Consider the following 21,302-nt stretch of genomic DNA (forward strand, 5'->3'; position numbering starts at 1 on the left):
ATTGGTGTGACTACTTCCTGGAACACAGAGTCCAGGTAACTCTCCCCCTCCCTGATGTGTCGCAGTGTTTGAAGCTCGGACTCCAGCTCATCAACACGGAGCCGGAGTTCCTCGAGCAGCAAGCACTTACTGTAAATGTGATCACCATGAACATCAATGGTGCTGAGGATATTCAAGGCTGGACTCCAGAGGAATCCAGGGATATGAGGATAGGACAGGAAAGTGGAAATGAGGTCAAAGATCAGCCATGATCTTACTGAATGGCAGAGCAGGCTCAAGGGGCCCTATGGCCTGCTCCTAATTCTTATTTTATGTAATTAAACTCGATGCGAGAGAGATCAGGAAGGCTCCAGGTTTAATCGCATTGAATGCCAAAGTAGTCAATCTCAGCAGAGGTTCCTGTAGGTGTGGCTATGATTGGCTTCAGTATCCTTAAGTTAGGGGTAAAAGGATATCGGCCAGGGATACTTCTCCTAGACATTATCGAGTCGCCCTTGCTGGAAAGTGCATGTGTCCCCTGGGGAGAGCAAGATTGCTTTGAATACCTGGTTCAACACGGAAGAATATCTGCCAATACCTCAATGTCACAGTTTACCCGTGAAGAATGACCACCCACCCCTGTTTTTAAATTTGATCCCAGGATGTGGACAAGGCCTTATTTACTGTCTGACCCCCAACTGTCCAGGTAGCTGGAGGTGGCTGTGGAACTCTACCCAAGGAGAAGTTGCTTGCCTTCAGAAGAGCAAGAACTCAAAAAGGGGGAAATATGGAATTGCCAAAACCAAACACCAGTTTTCTTTTCACATTAACAGAAACTGACACCGTGATCAATGGGCATGGGTCACTTAGTGACACCCAAGAGAATATCTTGCAAATGAACACAAGCCATACGAAATACAAGACTAGTAAGCAGCGATTCAGAGACCAGATGCATGCTTAAAGCACTTATACCGAGATCATGTCACAATATACAACGAGCCCCACACACCAGAAAGGCTGCCATTATAGTTAATGAAACCTGCTGAAAAGACCGCAGTAAATGGCGACCAGAACATACATGAATGTTTGGAAATGCCACTGAATCCTTCACCACCTGCCAAGAACACCTCAAATTAGCCTGAAAGACGGTTGGTACAAATACAGAGTGGAATAACCAAATGTCATATTTATGCACGCACTTGCATTTATACAGTGTCTTTTACATAGTAAAACATCCCAAAGCGCTTCACAGGAATATTATCAGACAACATTTGACACTGAGCCACATATGATATTTGGACAGGTGACCAAAAGTTTGGTCAGAGGTAGGTTTTAAAGAGGGTCTTAAAAAAAGAGAAAGGTAGAGAGGCAGAGAGATTTAGGAAGGGAATTCCAGTGCTTGGGGCCTAAAACAGCTGAAAGCACGGCCTGCAATGGAAATTGGGGATGCACACGAGACTAGAAATGGAGGAACGCAGAGTTCTCCAAGGGTTGTACGGCAGGAGGAGGTTACAGAGATAGGGAAGGGCGAGGCCACGCAAGGATATGAACACAAAGATGAGAATTTTTAATCTGAGGCGTAGCTGGACCGGGAGCTAATGTGGGTCAGCAAGCTCAGGGGATATGGGGAGAACGGGGCTTGGTGCGGGTTAGGATACAGGCAGCAGAGTTTTGGATGAGTTCAAGATTACAGAGGGTGGAAGCTAGGAGGCAGGCCAGGTGAGCATTGGAATAGTCAAGTCTGCAGGTAACAAAGGCATGAATGAAGGTTTCAACATCAGATGGGCTGAGGCAGGGATGGAGATGGGCGATATTAGAGGTGAAAGTATGCTGCCTTGGTGACGGAGAGGATATTGAGTCGGAAGCTCAGCTCAGAGCCAAACAGTACGCCGAGGTTGCGAACAGTCTGGTTCAGCCTCAGACACTCTTGATTCTCTGTCATAACTTAGCTTTAATAAGAGTTTGCCAGACTGAAGCCAAATATTAAAGCAGTCTCTCTCCCTCCTCTACATCTTAACTACAATAGTCAAGGATGAGAAATGGCTGCTTGGACCATTGCTGCTCCTGTCCTAGCTCTTCCATTTCAGTATCCAATTAACTAAACCAAATTGGCTCTGCACACAATGGATATTGATATGAAATTGACTTTTTTATTACTGTAGCAATGCAGGAAACACAGTTAAGCCAAGTGCACTAACTCCAAAGTGGTACTATTTAGGCACAGTGTCAGTCAATGGTGCATTTCTTGACAGTCACTGCCCTGACTAAACCTCAACAACCCTCAACTTATGATACCACTGGATACAAGGACAAGAAAAAGCCCACAAGTAGAATTAGAATTCGCACTGAAGCTTACCCAGGTAAACTGATGCATCAATAGGGCCTGCCTCAAACAGAAACAATTAAGAGATGTCACAAGCAATTAACACAATCTTCACCACCATTTTCTACCTATAACAGCTGGTTACACGTAGGAGAGCTGAAGAAGCGACTTACTCAGCTGAAGTTAGTGAAACTTTTGGGTTCACTTACTTTAGTAAGAAGCAACTTTGGTGAAGTTTGTGTTGAGCCCTGGCCTGGGCACCTCTCTCCAGCCAGTACTACTTATAAAAAAAAAAAGGGGCTTATATAGTGACATCACAATAACTATTGAAGCCCTCCACAACCCAGGATGAGTCAGACAACCGAAGAGTTGTACAAAAAAAACCACACACACACCAAAGAAAACGCAATCAATCCCATCTGAAAAAAAATCAAAGCAACGTTAATCTCAAAACAAAAATCAACAATTCAATGCTTCAACCTGCATAAAGAAACCTCTTGCCCATGAAGGTTCTCGCAGATCAGCCCCTATGGCTGACAGCTTTTCCAGATTTCACTTATTAAACGCGTGGTAGAAATCAGGATATAGAACATTAATACAAATCAACGGCAGTGTTTTTTGCATTCATAGAAAATTGGACAGATTGGAATCTCCAAGGTACATGTAAACATCCTAAAATTTGACTTATTCGGTCACTAAACCAATGGCCCTGGTTATAAGGAACAATCATTTTTGTAGATAATAGTCACGATCACGGTTTCTTAATGATGGAATCATAGAAGTTTACAGCACAGGGGGAGGCCATTCGGCCCATCGTGTAAGTGCCGGCCAAAAAAGAGCTCTCCAGCCTAATCCCACTTCTTGGTCTGTAGCCCTGCAGGTTACGGCACTTCAAGTGCATATCCAAGCACTTTTTAAATATGATGAGGGTTTCTGCCTCTACCACCCTTTCAGGCAGTGAGTTCCAGACCCCCACCACCCTCTGTGAAAAGTTTTCTCCGACTCCCCTCTATCCTTCTACCAATTACTTTAAAATCTATGCCCCCTGGTTACTGACCTCTCTGCTAAGGGAAACAGGTGCTTCCTAGCCACTCTATCTAGGCCCCTCATAATTTTATACACCTCAATTAAATCTCCCCTCAGCCTCCTCTGTTCCAAAGAACACAACCCCAGCCTATCCAATCTTTCTTCATAGCTAAAATTCTCCAGACCTGGCAACATCTTCATAAATCTCCTCTGTACCTGCTCTGTTTTTATGGAAAAAGAGATCGAATTGCCAAGATCTCCAACAGGTCACTAAAATCCCAGAATCATTGCAATAAACAGAATTTGACATTCATTCAGTCATTGCAACCCAGTGGCCTTAATTGTATTTTGCGAAATCCTGGCCCAATAGCTAACTCACGATTTATAAAGCCCAGGTGCCAGTCTGCAGATGTTACTTGGCACAATGACATGTTTAGTCACATAATCCCTCAGTTATATGGCAATGGGGTAGACCGTTATTGGGAATACCGAAAATATTGGTAAATATTGGGAAAACTGAAGCCACCATTTTCAATCCCCACCACAAACTCTGTTCCCTAGCAACCGACTCCATCCCTCTCCCTAACATCTGAGGCTGAACCACACTGTTCGCAGCCTTGCTGTCATATTTGACCCTGAAATGAGCTTCCAACCACATATCCACGAGGTAACTAAGACTGCCTATTTCCATCTCCGTAACATCGCCCGTATCCACCCCTGCCTCAGCTCATCCATGCCTTTGTTACCTCTAGACTTGACTATTCCAACGCACTCCTGACTGGCCTCCCACATTCTACCCTACGTAAACTTGAGGTCATCCAAAACTCGGCTGCTCGTGTCCTAACTCGCACCAAGTCCCGTTCACCCATCATCCTTGTGCTCGCTGACCTACATTGGCTCCCTGTTAAGCAACGCCTCAATTTCAGAAATTTCATTCTTATTTTCAAATCCATCCATGGCCTCACCTCACCTTATCTCTAATCGCCTTCAGTCCCACAACCCCACCCAGCGAGATATCTGCGCTCCTCTAATTCGGCCCTCTTGAGCATCCCTGATTATAATCGCTCCACCCTTGGTGGCCGTGCCTTCTGTTGCCTAGGCCCTAAGCTCTGGAATTCCCTGCCAAACCTCTCCGCCTCGCTACCTCTTTTCTCCTTTAAGACGCTCCTTAAAACCTACCTCTTTGACAAATCTGCCCCAGTTTCTCTGTGGCTCGGTGTCAAATTGTGTGTCTTATAATACTCCCGTGAAGCGCCTTGGGATGTTTTACTACATTAAATGCACTATATAAATACAAGTTGTTGTTGCAGAAACTCTCAAATATTAGCTCAAATACCACAGGGGAGGAGGAAATGGGAAATGAGAAAGGGAACGGGTACCTAGATCAGGTATTATATAACAGTGCACCACCATTACATAAGAACATAAGAAGTAGGAGCAGGAGTAGACCATCGGGCCTGCTCCGCCATTCAATAGGATCATGGCTGATCCGAACCTAGACTCACGTCCACTTCCCTGCCCTCTCCCCGTAACCCCTAATTCCCTTATCAGCTAGGAAACTGTCCATCTCCGTTTTAAATTTATTTAATGTTGCAGCTTCCACAGCTCTTTGAGGTAGCAAATTCCATAGATTTACTACCCTCTGAGTGAAGAAGTTTCTCCTCATCTCAGTTTTGAAAGGGCAGCCCCTTATTCTAAGATTATGCCCCCTAGTTCTAGTCTCACCCATCAGTGGAAACATCCTCACCGCATCCACCCGATCAAGCCCCCTCACAATCTTATGTGTTTCGATAAGATCGCCTCTCATTCTTCTGAATTCCAATGAGTAGAGGCCCAACCTACTCAACCTTTCCTCATAAGTCAACCCCCTCATCTCCGGAATCAACCGAGTGAACCTTCTCTGAACTGCCTCGAGAGCAAGTATATCTTTTCTTAAATATGGAAACCAAAACTGCACGCAGTATTCCAGGTGTGGCCTCACCAGTACCCTGTATAACTGAAGCAAGACTTCCCTGTTTTTATACTCCATCCCCCTTGCAATAAAAGCCAAGATTCCATTGGCCTTCCTGATCACCTGCTGCACCTGCATACTAACCTTCTGTGTTTCATGCACCAGGACCCCCAGATCCCTTTGTACTGTAACACTTAGCAGTTTCTCTCCATTTAGATAATAACTTGCTTTGATTTTTTCTGCCAAAGTGCATAACCTCACACTTTCCAACATTATATTCCATCTGCCAAAATTCTGCCCACTCACTTAGCCTGTCTATGTCCTTTTGCAGGTTTTTTTATGTCCTCCTCACTCACTGCTTTCCCTCCCATCTTTGTATCGTCGGCAAACTTGGATATGTTGCACTCGGTCCCTTCCTCCAAATCGTTAATATATTGTAATGTGTTGGGGTCCCAGCACTGACCCCTGCGGAACACCACTAGTCACTGATTAACAGAAAAGAGAGTTGGGATAAATGGTTCATTCTCGGGTTGGCAGATAGCCAATCTTCCACCCATGCCAGTATATTACCCCCAATCCAGTGATTTTTTATCTTGTGCAGTAATCTTTTGTGTGGCACCTTGTCAAATGCCTTTTGGAAGTCCAAATACACCACATCCACTGGTTCCCCTTTATCCACCCTGTTTGTTACGTCCTCAAAGAATTCGAGCAAATTTGTCAAACATGACTTCCCCTTCATAAAACTATGCTGACTCTGTCCGATTAAATTATGCTTATCCAAATGTCCTGTTACTGCTTCCTTAATAATGGACTCCAACATTTTACCAACCACAGATGTTAGGCTAATTGGTCTATAGTTTCCAGCCTTTTGTCTACTTCCCTTTTTAAATAAGGGTGTTACATTAGCAGTTTTCCAATCTGCTGGGACCGTTCCTGAATCCAGGGAGTTTTGGAAAATTACCACCAATGCATCACTAATGCATTACTATGGGGATCCCTGATGGCATCAAATTCAAATGAACCACATCCATTGTTAAAACAGCAAACACAGGACAGAATTTCAACCCCTCGGCATGATTAAAAGATCCAAGGTTTCAAGATACTTTTGATAATCAGAAAATTCCAGAAGCAATATCAAGATTTTGGCTTTAGTAGGGCGCTTGGCTCAGTGGTACCACTCTTGCCCGAGTCAGCAGCTCATGGTTTCAAGCCCCAGGACTTGAGCACGTAATCTAGGTTGACATTTCAGAGCAGTACTGAGGAAGTGCTAGATTGTGACAGGTGCCATCTTTCAGGCAAAATGTTAAAACAAGGTCCTCTCTGCTTGTTCAGTGTGGCTGGCGGATCTTTCACACGCACAAAGACGATCAGGGCAATTCTTCCTGGTATCCGGGCTAATATTTATCCCTCCATCATCATCAGCAAAGCCAATTACCCAGTCATTTATCTCATTGCCGTTTGTGAGATCATACTATGGGCAAAACGACAGCGACTACACTCTAAAAGTAACTGGTTGTAAAGCATAAGAACCATGTTCAGACATCCCGAGGGTGTCAAAAGTGCTCCGTAATTAAATGTAAGTTTTTACCGTTTCAAATTATAAGGATAATAATAGTGTACGTACAGATCCTGTATGACCATGGAATATGTATTCCTTTTTATACTGGTTATGCACGTTCTGTCCTGCCAGTGGTTAACACAACTTACATTTCTATAGCACTCTGTGTACGGAAGGTTTCGGAGCACTTTACAAGAAAGGTGGCACTAAGGGGTGAGGGAAAATAATAGGGGCTTTGGCAGAGGGAGAAAAACCACAATAGAAGATGGCTTTCAAAACAGAGGGCGAGTGCGGGTCCAGGCAGAGGGGTTTCGGGAGGAAGTTCCACAGAACAGGTGCATAGTGGAAGAAAGGACAGTCAACTATGCTGCTGGAGAGGTGCAAACCAGAGTTCAGAGTAGCAATAATAAACATTAACTGCATTATAAATAAAAATCGTACCAAAAAATCTCCACCCTTAACACAGCATGAAGCAGACCACATGTAAAACCCTTAAAACTTTGATAAGGTAAGGAATAGTAAAGCTCAGATAAAATACAGTTGGGGAGGGCAGCGATAGTACAAATATGCACAACACATCACAGCACCATTGTGAACGATGCACTCAACCCACACACCAGAGGAAAATCCAGCCTCTTTCAAAATCTAGAAAAGGACAGTTCTCCAAATGTCAAACACGCAAAAACCCCTTCCAATGACATACACAGAGAAGAATTCAATCAAAATAACTACTAAAAGAGGGGAGTTTTAAAACAAAAAATGCAGGAGCCCAAGTGTCTTGGTATTTATAACATGGCACTAAAAATATGTGCCAATGGGTATGCCTGCAACAGAGTAAATAAAGGATTAAATTTCTACGAGTGTCGGTGGACATTCTCAGAGACACGCATAAAATACACTGTAAACAGAAACACTCTCTCCACCCCCACCCCCCTAATCCAAACTCTAGATATTTCCACTTTCAAAAATCACACCAAAAAATTAGTCAGTCTGCCTAAAAAAAATGTTACTACCTAAATAAAATAAAATGCCTTAAAAAAGTAACTACCTAAATAAAATGCCTAAAAAAATAAAGGTAACTACCTAAATAAAATGCCTAAAAAACGGTAACCACCTAAATAAAAGAAAATGCCTAAAAAAATAAACGTAACTACCTAAATAAATAAAATGCCTAAAAAAAATGTTACTACTATAAATAAGAGGGATGGAAATAACAATTCAAATAAGTGATTTTCTAAAAATACAGAATGAATATTTTGTAAAACAATCAATGATATGGGATTATTTATAATTCACCTGAGTCAGTAGCTCAGGCCTTGAGGATTTAAACCGGGTATAAATTCTGACCTGACCTCCTTTGCCACCCCCCCTTGTAATATGATTTTATTTATTGATATATGTATTTTTTAAAGGCCTGTATTTCAGGGGAGGGGGGCCGAGGGAAGCCTCCTCCCCCTTTGCTTCCCTTCTTCTCCGTGTCTGAAGTCTCCCTGCTTGGGCCGGGATGATTTTAATTTCGCCAACACGGGCTTTGGACGGGGAGAGGCATCTTCCAACAAAATGGCGTCCGACAACAGCCCGGATCCACCCCGGCCCCCGGATTCAAAAGCTCGGCAAATAACCGTCAAACCGGCGGCCATCGGCCGACAATACTCACCCGGGCTCGTTCTTTCGGGCCGACACAACGTGAATACTGATCTGAGAAAAGAAATAACGCGACGATGGAGTCCGGATGGAGACGGATTCTAATCTCTCCGGCCTCTCTTTCCTTTTTTTTTCCCCCCCTCTCTGTTTCTCTCTCTCTCTCGTCCCCCCCTCCCCCGCTTATCTAATTAAAAAAAATACCCAGCTGCCTAACGGCTACGGCGGACCCGCTTATTAACATAAATTATTCTCAGTGCGGCAGCCAGCCGACCAATCGAGCGCCGGCTCTATTAGCATAAATTAGGTGGGCCGCCGACCACGCCCCCTTAGAACGCCGTCGGCATGAATTACGGCCTTGCGTGACGTTGGCATCTATTTATCATATATTATGCTTAATGCATGCGCTCTTTCCCCCCCCAGGGGGGCGGGGCAACTGAAAGCCGACGAGATTCGCGCATGCGAACAGGAAGGCACCAGCAAGCTTGGAAAGAAAAGGCCAGCCAGCTCATCGCCTCCTATTGGTGGGAGGGTTAAAATGCCAGTTATAAACATTTTTAAAACTTTAATCTTTCTTTTTTCCTTCTTTTGTCATGAAAGCACTGGCTCATGTGGGATATGGTTCCATGGGCCCTTTGGTAGACCTTCTTCTTCTTCTTATGTAAGAAGTCACACAACACCAGGTTATAGTCCAACAGTTTTATTTGAAATCACAAGCTTTCGGAGCGCTGCTCCTTCGTCAGGTGAAGTGGAGAGATGCATAAAGACACAGCTTATATAGTCAGAGAATAATGCCAGATGATTACAGGTAATCTTTCTAACTGCCATTTATCACACCTCGGCAGAGAGATAATCACAGCAATCAAAGGTGTGAATGGTGTCCAAACAGGTTAGTCAGGAAAACATTACATCAAAGAACAATGAGGTGGGGTCACAAGGGGTCAAATGTTGCAGATGCTCGGGTCTGTATGTAAAACAAAAAACAGACAAATAAACATTGTTTTTGCTGGAAATCACAGCAGGTCCGCCTCATTGTTCTCCACTTCACCTGACGAAGGAGCAGCGCTCCGAAAGCTTGTAATTTCAAATAAAACTGTTGGACTATAACCTGGTGTTGTGTGACTTCTTACAATTGTCCACCCCAGTCCAACACCGGCATCTCCACACCATGGCTTCTTCTTAGGCAGTCCCTCGGAACCGAGGATGACTTTCCACATTAAAAATGAGTTCTCAGGTGACTGATTAGTCCAATGTGGGACCTACAGTCTCTGTCACAGGTGGGGCAGACAGTGGTTGAAGGGGCGGGTGGGTGGAGTGCTTGGGTTGACGTGCGCTCCTTGCGCTGCCTGCGCTTGGCTTCCGCTTGCTCCCGGCGAAGAGACTCGACGTGTTCGGCGCCTTCCCGGATGCTTCTCCTTCACTTTGTGCAGTCTTGGGCCAGGGATTCCCAGGTGTCGGTGGGGATGTTACACTTTTTCAAGGAGGCTTTGAGGGTGTCCTTAAAGCGTTTCCTCTGCCCACCTGGGGCTCTCTTGCCGTGCCGGAGCTCCGAGTAGAGCGCTTGTTTTGGGAGTCTCGTATCGGGCATGCGGACAATGTGACCCGTCCATAGGAGCTGATCGAGCATGGTCAAAGCTTCGATGCTGGGGATGTTGGCCTGAGCAAGAACACTGACGTTGGTGCACCTATCCTGCCAATGGATTTGCAGGATCTTGCGGAGGCAGCGTTGGTGGTACCTCTCCAGTGCTTTGATGTGCCTGCTGTACATGGTCCATGTCTCTGAGACATACAGCAGGGCGGGTATCAGACAGAAGGCTGTGGGCTGAAGTCCCACTCCAGAAACTTGAACGTAAAATCTAGGCTGACACTCCCAGTGCAGTGCTGAGGGAGCTCCTCTGCACTGTCGGATGAGACGTCAAACCGAGGCCCCCGTCTGCCCTCTCAGGTGGATGTAAAAGATCCCACGGCACTATTTTGAATTAGAGCAGGGGAGGTCTCCTGGCCAATATTTATCCCTCAACCAACAGCTAAAAACAGATTATCTGGTCATTATCACATTGCTGTTTGTGGCACCTACCTGTGCGCAAATTGGCTATTCTCCCCTACACCAAAGCAACTTTCCCAGCTTCTCATCTCCAACCCCCAAAGCATTGCTTCCAGCTTCTGCCTTTATCCATTTCCCCTTCCTTGCCATCGCAATCTAATTTCCCTCTTCCCCTTTTACTGCAATCCAGTCTGCCCCTTCTTTCAGTGCCAACCACTCCCTCTTCTCTCCATTTCTCCTCTTCTCCTTTCACTTTCCCCTTTCTTGCCATGCATTCTGTCCCCTCCTTTTCCCTTCCTATGCATTCTCTCCCTCACCTGCCCATGCATTCTGCACCCCACCCCCATTGCCATGCACTCTGCCGTGTTCCTTCATTACTAACAACCAACAGCATGAAAACAGATGATCTGGTCATCATCACATTGCTGTTTGTGGGAGCTTGCCGTGCACAAATTGGCTGCCGCGTTTCCTACATTACAACAGTGACTACACTTCGAAAGTACTTCATTGGCCGTAAACATAAGAACATAAGAATTAGGAGCAGGAGTCAGCCATACCACCCCTCGAGCCTGCTCTGCCTTTCAATAAAATCATGGCTGATCTTCTACCTCAACTCCACTTTCCCACCCCATCCCCATATCCCTTGATTCCCTTAGCCTACTCCTGCTCCTAGTTTTTTATGTTCTTATTTCCCCCATGTGCATTTCTCCTGTCTTCCATAAAGGAGACTGATGAAGACTCTAATTATAAATCAACAGGGTTATTTATTTTTCAAATAACATGTAATCAAACAGAATAATGGTTACAGTGAATATCAATTTATTTCGAAATTCTCCTTGCCACATAGAAAATAACAAAGCACAACACACGACCCCTATTAACAATAACAACCTGCATTTATATAATGCCTTTAACGTGGTAAAATGTCCCAAGGCACTTCACAGGAACGACTATCAAACAAAATTTGACACCAAGCCGCAGAAGGAGATATTAGGACAGGTGACCAAAGGCTTGGTCAAAGTGGGAGGTTTTAAGGAGTGTCTTAAAGAAGGAGAGAGAGGTGAAGAGCTTTAGGGAGGGAATTCCGGAGCTTAGGGCCCAGGCAGCTGAAGGCACGGCCGCCAATGGTGGAGTGATGGAATTCGGGGAGCTAGAAGAGGGCTAAATACACTTTTCATATGAGGGTGGTCCCTGAATCTAGTTGGCACTATGCTTAAAAAAAAGAACTTTCTGTTCTCTAAGCCTGACTTCCTTACCAGTTCTTGCAGACTGTGTTTGCAGACCACGTATTTCTTTCATAATTGGACAAGGCGGCAAAGGCTTGACCTCTAACCCGCCCAAGCTCTACTTATTCAGGGATTGGCCGGTTGAACTGCCAATCAGACTGGCTGCCTTGGAAAAGACACCTGCCTCACCCACGGCATCTGCATGGCCTGTTCAGCCGAGCCTCCTGCTGTGCTGAGCGAAAGGGGAGCTCTTCTAGCCTGCTCGTGTGACTATCACAAGGAAGTCTTGGATTATGTTAATTAAGTTACCATTGTCTCAAACTGATATGGATTACAGTCAGGAATCGAAGGGGTGTTAGTTATGCTTCAATTGTACAGAGCCTTGGCCAGACCCCATCTGGAGTACAGCATACAGTTCTGGGCACTGCACCTCAGGAAGGATGTATTGGCCTTGGAGGGGGTGCAGCGCAGATTCACCAGAATGATACTGGGGCTAAAAGAGTTAAATTATGAGGACAGGTTGCATAGACTTGGCTTGTATTCCCTTGAATATAGAAAGTTGAGGGGTGATCTGATGGAGATGTTTAAAATGTTAAAAGGATTTTACCGAACCTGTGGAATTCTCTACCACAGAAGGCACTTGAGGCCAACTTATTTAAATATATTCAAGAAGGAGTTGGATATATTTCTTAAGGCTAAAGGGATCAAGGGGTATGGGGAGAAAGCAGGGACCGGGTACTGAGTTTGGATGATCAGCCATGGTCGCATTGAATGGCGGAGCAGGCTCGAGGGGCCGAATGGCCTACTCCTGCTCCTATCTTCTATGTTTCTATGATTTGATAGGTGAGTCGGATGGTCCTCACCTGGTTCCATTCCTATCTATCCAGGGATAGCCAGAGAATCACCTGCAATGGCTTCTCTTCCCACTCTCGTACTCTTACCTCTGGTGTCCCCCAAGGATCTATCCTTGGCCCCTTCCTATTTCTCATCTACATGCTGCCCCTCGGCGCCATCATCTGAAAACACGACGTCAGCTTCCACATGTATGCTAACGTCACGCAGCTCTACCTCACCACCACCTCTCCCGACCCTTCCGCTGTCTCGGATTTGCTATGTTGCTTGGCCAACATCCAGTATTGGGTGAGCAGCAACTCCCTCTAACTAAATATTTTCAACGCCAAAGCCATTGTCTTTGGTCCCCGCCACAAGCTCCATTCCCTAGCCATCTATTGCTCTCCCTGGCAACTGTCTGGGGCCGAACCAGACTGTTCACAACAATGGTGCCCTACTTGACCCCTGAGATGAACTTCTGACCCCATATCCGGCCCATCACCAAGACTGCCTACTTCCACCTCCGCAACATCGCCCGTCTCCGCCCCTTGCCTCAGCTCATCTGCTACTGAAACCCTCATCCATGCCTTTGTTACCTCTAGACTTGACTATTTCGTAGCACTTCAACAAGTATTTCATTGGCTGTAAAGCACTTCTGGGAGTCCTGAGGTTGTGAAAGGCGCTATATAAATGTAAGTCTTTTTTTAAATGGTTGGCATGTGTGCCTATTGTTGCTCTGGCCAAAATTAATTAGCTCTGCATAAAAAATAATCTCCTCACCTCTCCGCTTTGCTCTTTTGTAAATGATTTTACATTTATGCCCTCTAGTTACCGACTCACTGACCAGTGGAGATAGTTTACTTGTATCAGGTCTCCTTTAATGTCACCTGTTCTAATGAAAAGAGCCCCAGTTTCTCTAGTTTCTCCCCATAACTAATGCCTCTCATCCCTGGTACCATCTTTCGTGAATCTCTTCTGCTCTCTCTCTATGGTCTTGACATCCCTTCAAAAAGTAAAGCGGCCAAAACTGGAAAAGAAAGGCTTGTAGGAATGTCTAGTTCCTATCCAAAGACTGAGGTCCACTCAGGCGATCAAACAAAATGAAGTTTAATGGATACTAACAGGTTTAAACAAGTAACTACAGGAGAACATCGAGTGTAGGTCTGCTCAGTTCGGAGGCTCCAGGAGGACTGCTCGGGCGGTCCCGTGGTTGACGTCATGACGTCATCACGTTCTTCCCGCCAGTGGGGGATCACGTGATGAATGGCGTGACGTCATCGCATTTACCCACGCTGTTAAAGTAATCACGCTCTGTGCAAGTAAACAGTATAAAGAAAGATACAGACTCAGGCTGTAGCTAACATGTTGTTAAAGGGAATTATATACAAACGATCTGAGTCCTTTAGTGGCTTCGCCACATGCGCCCCCCCAGAATTGTCTTTAACAGCAAAAGTGAGATGGCGAGGAGGCCTGACAAGCCTGTCCGAGCGACTTCTGTAATCCTGAAGTGGAAGCTGATGGGCAGTGGTCGAGCTGGCGGGCGGTTGTGGTGGGTCTGGCACGGCGACTGTGGGCGCCATACGAAGACTGGCCCGCAGAGCGGCTTTGAACGACCTGTGGAATCGTTCGCACAGGCCGTTCGCCTGTGGATGATAGGCGGTGGTGCGATGTAGTTTGGTGCCGAGCCCCTGAGCCACAGCGTTCCAGAGCTCAGAGGAAAACTGCGGTCCACGATCGGAAGAGATGTCCGCTGGTACCCCGAAACGAGCAACCCAAGAGGAGATGAAAGCTCTGGCTACGTCTGCTGAAGTGGTGGAAACCAAAGGAACTGCCTCTGGCCATCTAGTGGTGCAGTCTACCATTGTGAGGATGTGTGTAAAATCTTGAGAAGGTGGAAGCGGCCACACGAGGTCCACATTCACATGGTCGAACCGACGCTCCGGAACAACGAAAGTGGCCAATGGAGCTTTTACATGACGCTGTACCTTGGCCTTTTGGCAGACCACGCAGGTGTTGGCCCAGTCGCAGACATCCATGTGCATACCCCTCCAGATGAATTTTGATGACATCAGCCTTTGCAAGGCCTTCATGCCAGGGTGTGACAACCCGTGTATGGCGTCGAACACTTTTCGGCGCCAGGCGACTGGTACCATAGGGCGGGGAGCTCCCATGGAGACGTCGCAAAGTAGCGTGGTGCCTGCGGCATGGAATTTGACGTCGGCCGCTTGGAAACTAGAGGGGCTGGTTCTGTAGGATTGGACCTCTGGGTCCGAGGCTTGATCCGCAGCCATTAGGGCATAGTCGATTCTGAGTTGGACTGCGTGAACAGTCGCGCGGGAGAGGCAATCCGCCACCAGGTTGTCCTTACCGGACAAATGCTGAATGTCCATGGTGAATTCTGAAATGAACGTCAGGTGACGTTGTTGCCGAGCTGACCACAGTTCGGCGGTCTTGGCCATAGCGAACGTTAGTGGCTTGTGGTCTACAAAAGCCGTGGACGGACGTCCCTCTTGTAAAAACCGGAAATGGCGGATGGCTAGCAAAAGGGCCAGCAACTCCCGGTCGAAAGTGCTGTACTTTCTTTCGTTTCGCCATAGTTGACGGCTGAAAAACGCCAGCGGTTGCCACGTCCCATTCACCCACTGTTCCTGCACTGCGCCGATTGCGTAGTCCGACGCGTCGGTGGTAAGGGCGATGGTGGCACCTGGAAGCGGGTGCGCCAGCATGGTTGCATTGGCCAAGGCGCCTTTGGTGTCGATGAACGCCCGGTCCATCTCGGCCGTCCAGCTGATTGGATCCTTACCGGACTTGGCCTTGAGGGCCTCGTACAAGGGCTGCATAAGCAGGGCCGCCTTAGGAACGAACCGGTGATAAAAATTGACCATCCCGAGGAACTCTTGTAGGGCCTTGACGGTCTGCGGGCGTGGGAAAGAAGTAACCGCCTCGACCTTCGTCTGTAAGGGAATTGCGCCATCTGATGTGATGCAGTGGCCCAAGAAATCAATCCGCTGCAGGCCGAACTGGCACTTGGCCGGGTTGATAATCAAACCGTGTTGACTGAGGCGTGTAAAAAGGGTGCACAAATGGCAGAAGTGCTCCTCTTTGCTAGGGCTGGCGATGAGGATGTCGTCGAGGTACACAAAGAGGAATTTTAGGTCCCGAAGCATGGAGTCCATCAAGCGCTGGAAAGCCTGTGCAGCGTTCTTCAAGCCAAATGACATCCGCAGAAATTCAAACAGGCCGAATGGGGTGATGACTGCGGTCTTCGGGATGTCTTGCGGGTGCACGGGGACCTGGTGGTAACCACGGACGAGGTCGACTTTTGAAAAAAAAGTATTTCCCGCCAAATGGGCGGAGAAATCTTGAATATGCGGGATCGGGTACCGATCAGGAGTAGTGGCGTCGTTCAGGCGTCGGTAGTCGCCGCATGGCCGCCATCCGCCGTCGGGTTTCAGAACAATGTGGAGAGGCGAAGACCAGGGACTATTCGACCGGCGAATAATCCCCAGCCGCTCCATCGTGTCGAACTCCGCTTTCGCAGCCGCGAGCTTGCCGGGTTCGAGTCGTCGGGCCCTTGTGTAAACCGGGGGGCCAGTAGTGGTGATGTGATGTTCTACACCGTGTTTCATGGCCGAGGAGGAGAAATTGGGCCTGGTCAGATCTGGGAACTCTCTGAGGAGGCGAGTGAAGTCATCTGGAGGTGGGAACGCATAGGAGACAGTGCGCGGCACGGCGTTACTGCGGTGGCATGGGATGGAGTGGAACGTGGCCGCATTGATCAACCGGCGGTGCCTGACATCGACCAGGAGGCCGTTGGCGCACAAAAAATCCGCCCCGAGGATGGCCTGCGAGACTTTGGCCATGATGAATTCCCAGTGGAAGCGCTGGCCGCCGAAACACACCTGAACCCGCCGCCTTCCGAAGGTCCGCGCCATTAGCTGCCACGAGGGAGGGGCCGTGGCCCCCAGCTTGTATATCGAGATTTGACGCAGGTAGTTTCTCCCCACAACTAATGCCTCTCATCCCTGGCATCATCTTTCGTGAATTATATACAAACGATCTGAGTCCGCCACAGACTTGCATTTATAATACCGCCTTTCACGACCACCGGACATCCCTAAATGCTTTACAGCCAATGAAGTACTTTTTGAAGTGTAGCCACAGTCGTAACCTAGGAAACGCAGCAGCCAATTTGCGCACAGCAAGCTCCCACAGACAACAATGTGATAATGACCAGATAATCTGTTTTAAATGATGTTGATTGAGGGATAAATATTGGCCCAGGGCACCAGGGAGAGCTCCCCTGCTTTTCTTTGAAATAGTGTCATGGGATCTTTTACATCCACCTGAAAGAGTACACAGGGCCTCAGGTTTAGCATCTCCTCGGAAGGACGCCACCTCCAACAGTGCAGCGCCCCCTCAGTCCTGCACTGGAAGTGTCAGCCTAGATTTTTGTGCTGCGAGTCTTTGGCGTGGGTCTTGAACCCACAACTTTCTAACTCACAGGTGAGAGAGAGCGCTACCCACTGAGCCCCAGCTGACACAACTGCGGCCTAACCAATGATTTCATACAAGTTGTCTATTTTGTGTTTTGAGGTTTTTAATTACTTAACCTTGGCGAAACATTTATATCAAGATGTTGCTATTAAGTTAAATTTGGCCCACAATGGATTAAATCCACAGAACAGCTATGTTTCTGGGAATGTGAATTAGACTCAGTCGCAGGATTGATCTGGGATAGTATTTCTCACATACCACATCAGTTTGAGACAGTTGAGCGGGCAATTTTAACCTAGCGGGATCGGGTGGTAAAAGGATTTGCACCCCTCCCCCGCAATATTACTCTCCGTTAACCTCAGTGGAGAGTAAAATCAGGCGGGGTTCAAAAACAGCATCACACACGGTCCCGCCAGTTTCCCAATGGGCAGGTTAGGTTAGAATTGACCCGTAAGATTAATTAAATATAACCCAAAGCAGAAACTGGGTGTCATATGTTGGATTGGCTTCATTCATGTGATCCCAGTAGGGGGCGCTGCTGGGGAACCTTCCCCCATCCCCCTCCCCCTCCCTCTCCACTTCCCCACCCCTCCCCTTCCCACTCCCCACTCTCTCCCCCACCCCTTCCCCCTCCCCTCCCCTCCCCCTCCCCCTCCTCTCCCTCTCCACTTCCCCACTCCCTCTCCACTTCCTCACCCCTCCCCTTCCCACTCCCCACCCCCTCCCCCACCCCTTCCCCCTCCCCTCCCCCTCCCCCTCCCCTCCCTCTCCACTTCCCCCCTCCCTCTCCACCTCCCCACCCCCTCCCCACCAATTCCCCCTCCCCTCCCCCTCCCCTCCCTCTCCACTTCCCCCTCCCTCTCCACTTCCCCACCCCTCCCCTTCCCACTCCCCACCCCTTCCCCCTCCCCTCCCCCACCACTCCCCCTCCCCCTCCCCTCCCCTTCCCTCCCCTCCCCTCCCCTTCCCCTTCCCTCCTCCTCCCCACCACCCTCTCTCCCCACTTCCCCCTCCCCACTCCCCCATCCCTCCACCTCCCCCTTCCCCTCCCTCTGCACTTCCCCATCCCTCCACCTCCCTCTCCCCCTCCTTCTCCACTTCCTCCTCCCCTCCCTCCCCATTTCCCCCTCCCCTCCCTCCCCACTTCCCCCTCCCCCTCCCTCCCCGCTCCGCCATCCCTCCGCCTCCCTCTCCCCCTCCCTCTCCACTTCCCCTCTCCACTTCCCCTCCCCTCCCTCCCCACTTCCCCCTCCCCTGCCTCTCCCTCTCCACTTCCCCCTCCCCCTCCCTCTCCCCCTCCCCTCCCTCTCCACTTCCCCCTCCCCCTCCCCTCCCTCTCCACTTCCCCCCCTCCCTCTCCACTTCCCCTCCCCCACCCCCTCCCTCTCCACTTCCCCTCCCCCTCCCTCTCCACTTCCCCCTCCCCCTCCCCTCCCTTTCCACTTCCCCTCCCCTCCCTCTCCACTTCCCCTCCCCTCCCTCTCCACTTCCCCTCCCCGCCCCTTCCTCTCCACTTCCCCTCCCCCTCCCTCTCCACTTACCCTCCCCCTCCCTCTCCACTTCTCCTCCCCCTCCCCCTCCCTCTCCACTTCCCCTCCCCCTCCCTCTCCACTTCCCCTCACCCTCCCCCACCCACCCTTCCACCTCCGCACAACTAGGAGGATATTAGCTGGTTTGAGGGGCAGTTCAAGCAGACAGTCGCTGCACACAGGGTGCTGCAGATGGTCAGCGACCAAGCGGTCCAGCTAAGAAAGGAAGTCAGGAACAGTCTTCCTATGGCTGGTAAGGAGCTCAGATAGAGCGAGAGAGAGGGAGCAAGACTGAGCGTTCTCTTCTTCAGTGAAATGTCAACTAGAATCAGGGAGACTATTCATCAGAAAAATGCATTTAATCCTAATAAAGATAGTGTGGCGTGCTGTTGTCATTTTCTATGCCATGAGGAGGATAACAAGATAAGTTAAAATTCACTGCAGTCATTATTCTGCTTGTTCACAAGTGGTCCAGAAATTTGGGTCTCCACGGGTGAGTACGCACGGGGTACTCACCCGTAGGCCCAATGGAAGTGCTGGTTTCCTGCATGCACTGCGCACGCGCGGGAAACCGGCACTTCCGTTCCCCTGAAAGAAGGGGTTCCGTGTTCCAACGCGTGCGCAGGAGAGGCTGCACGTGCGCATCGAACTTCATTTTTTTTTACAGGTTTTCCCAGGAGGGTAAGTCTGCAGAATTTACACATTTAAAAAGCAGGCGTAAGGCCTGCTTTTTACAAGGTAAGTGGTGAATTAATTAAAATTAAAACATTTTTTCCACAGGTTTATTATTTTTAAATACTTTAAAGCAAGGTAAGTTTATTTTTAGCCCCGTTAGAATATAAAAAATGTATTTTCAAAAATTTAAATTATTGTTTAAAATAGTTATTTCATGTAATTTATAGTTTATTTAAAAAATGTGATGTATTTTAAAATTTTATTTGAAGGTTTAGTGCTATTTTGGGGCCGTAGTATTTATAAGTCTTGACAGCACTTCCTGTCAAGACTTATGAATGAAGCATTCCCTGCTCCGATTGGCTGCCCATGGCCCACGTGATCCCAGGGGACGCATCGAACTAACTACGCCCCTGGGATACGCAAGCACTGAGCGCCGGCAGCTGGACCAGGCCCAGGATTGCAATTCCACGGGGGCCCACAGCTCAATGGTCGGCGCGCAAGGTAAGTGCAGGTCGGGGGCTTGCACCTGCAGGAAGCCGCCGACCCGAATTTCTGGGCCGAATGTATCTATAGCTTACAAAAAAAAACTTACCTCTGCATGCAGTTCCTGTCTGTACAACTTAACATCCAGATGTCACATTTTTGTCATACTTTCTCCATTTTCAATTTTGCTGTTCACATTTACAATGGGTTTTGCCTGATTAAACCCGTCACTCTGACTGCGCAATCAGGCTCACATAAATGGCTCAAAATGTTCCCTGGAAATTCTTTCCCTCTGCTTTTTTCTCTCTCTCTCTATCTGAAATTTCTCACGTCCAAAAGAAATTATTCACATTTCATGATAAAAAGGTTACATTTATCAATTTTACACAACGAGTGGGTTAGCATTTGGAATGCGCTGCCTGATAGGGTGTTGGCTACAGATTCAATAGTAGCCTTCAAAAGGGGAATTGGATAAATACTTGAAGGAGAAAACATTGCAGGGGTAGGGGGAAAGAGCCGGGGGAGCAGGACTAACTGGATTGCTCTTCGAAAGAGCCGGCGCAGACTCGGTGGGCTGAATGGACATCTTCTGTGCTGTACTATTCTATGATTCTATGAACTGGATTGTCCTTTTTTAAAATTTGTTCAGGGGATGTGGACGTCGCTGGCAAGGCCAGCATTTATTGCCCATCCCTAGTTGCCCTTGAGAAGGTGGTGGTGAGCCGCTGCCTTGAACCGCTGCAGCCCAAGTAGTGAAGGTACTCCCACAGTGCTGTTAGGTGGGGAGTTCCAGGATTTTGACCCAGCGACAATGAAGGATCGGTGATATACTTCTAAGTCAGGATGGTGTGTGACTTGGAGGGGAACTTGGAGGTGGTGGTGTTCCCATGCGCCTGCTGCCCTTGTCCTTCTAGGTGGTAGAGGTCGTGGGTTTGGAAGGTGCTGCCGAAGAAGCCTTGGCGAGTTGCTGCAGTGCATCTTGTAGATGGTACACACTGCAGCCATGGTACACCGGTGGTGGAGGGAGTGAATGTTTAAGGTGGTGGATGGGGTACCAATCAAGCGGGCTGCTTTGTCTTGGATGGTGTCGAGCTTCTTGAGTGTTGTTGGAGCTGCACTCATCCAGGCAAGTGGAGAGTATTCCATCACACTCCTGACTTGTGCCTTGTAGATGGTGGAAAGGCTTTGGGGAGTCAGGAGGTGAGACACTCGCCGCAGAATACCCAGCCTCTGGCCTGCTCTTGTTGCCACAGTATTTATGTGGCTGGTCCAGTTAAGTTTCTGGTCAATGGTGACCCCCAGGGTATTGATGGTGGGGGATTCGGCGATGGTAATGCCGTTGAATGTCAAGGGGCGGTGGAACTAGTGGGAACAGCCTTTCCCCGTCTAGCCTATCCAAACCCGTCATAATCTTGTACACTTCTATCAAATAACCCCGCAATCTCCTTCGCTCTAATGAAAACAAATCCAGCTTCTCCAACCTATCCTTGTAGCTAAGATCCCCCATCCCCAGAATCATTCTGGTAAATCTCCTCTGCA

The 21,302-nt window shown here is 48.2% G+C and overlaps 1 protein-coding gene across 7 annotated transcripts in view; it reads right to left on the minus strand.

Moving 5' to 3' along the window:
- Positions 1-8,651, minus strand: part of LOC147096002 (protein PRRC2A-like) — a 143,313-nt gene extending 134,662 nt beyond the window's left edge. For all 7 annotated transcript variants that reach the window (XM_085974962.1, XM_085974960.1, XM_085974963.1 and 4 more), the window contains exon 1: positions 8,495-8,651. The gene's annotated coding sequence lies outside the window, so the exon portion shown is untranslated. The remainder of the gene's footprint in view (positions 1-8,494) is intronic.
- Positions 8,652-21,302: the final 12,651 nt, after the last annotated feature.

This window comes from Somniosus microcephalus, unplaced genomic scaffold (genome assembly GCF_052327205.1).
Source record: "Somniosus microcephalus isolate GS21.2 unplaced genomic scaffold, FLI_Smic_1.0 unresolved_chr1, whole genome shotgun sequence".
Lineage (NCBI taxonomy): Eukaryota > Metazoa > Chordata > Chondrichthyes > Squaliformes > Somniosidae > Somniosus > Somniosus microcephalus.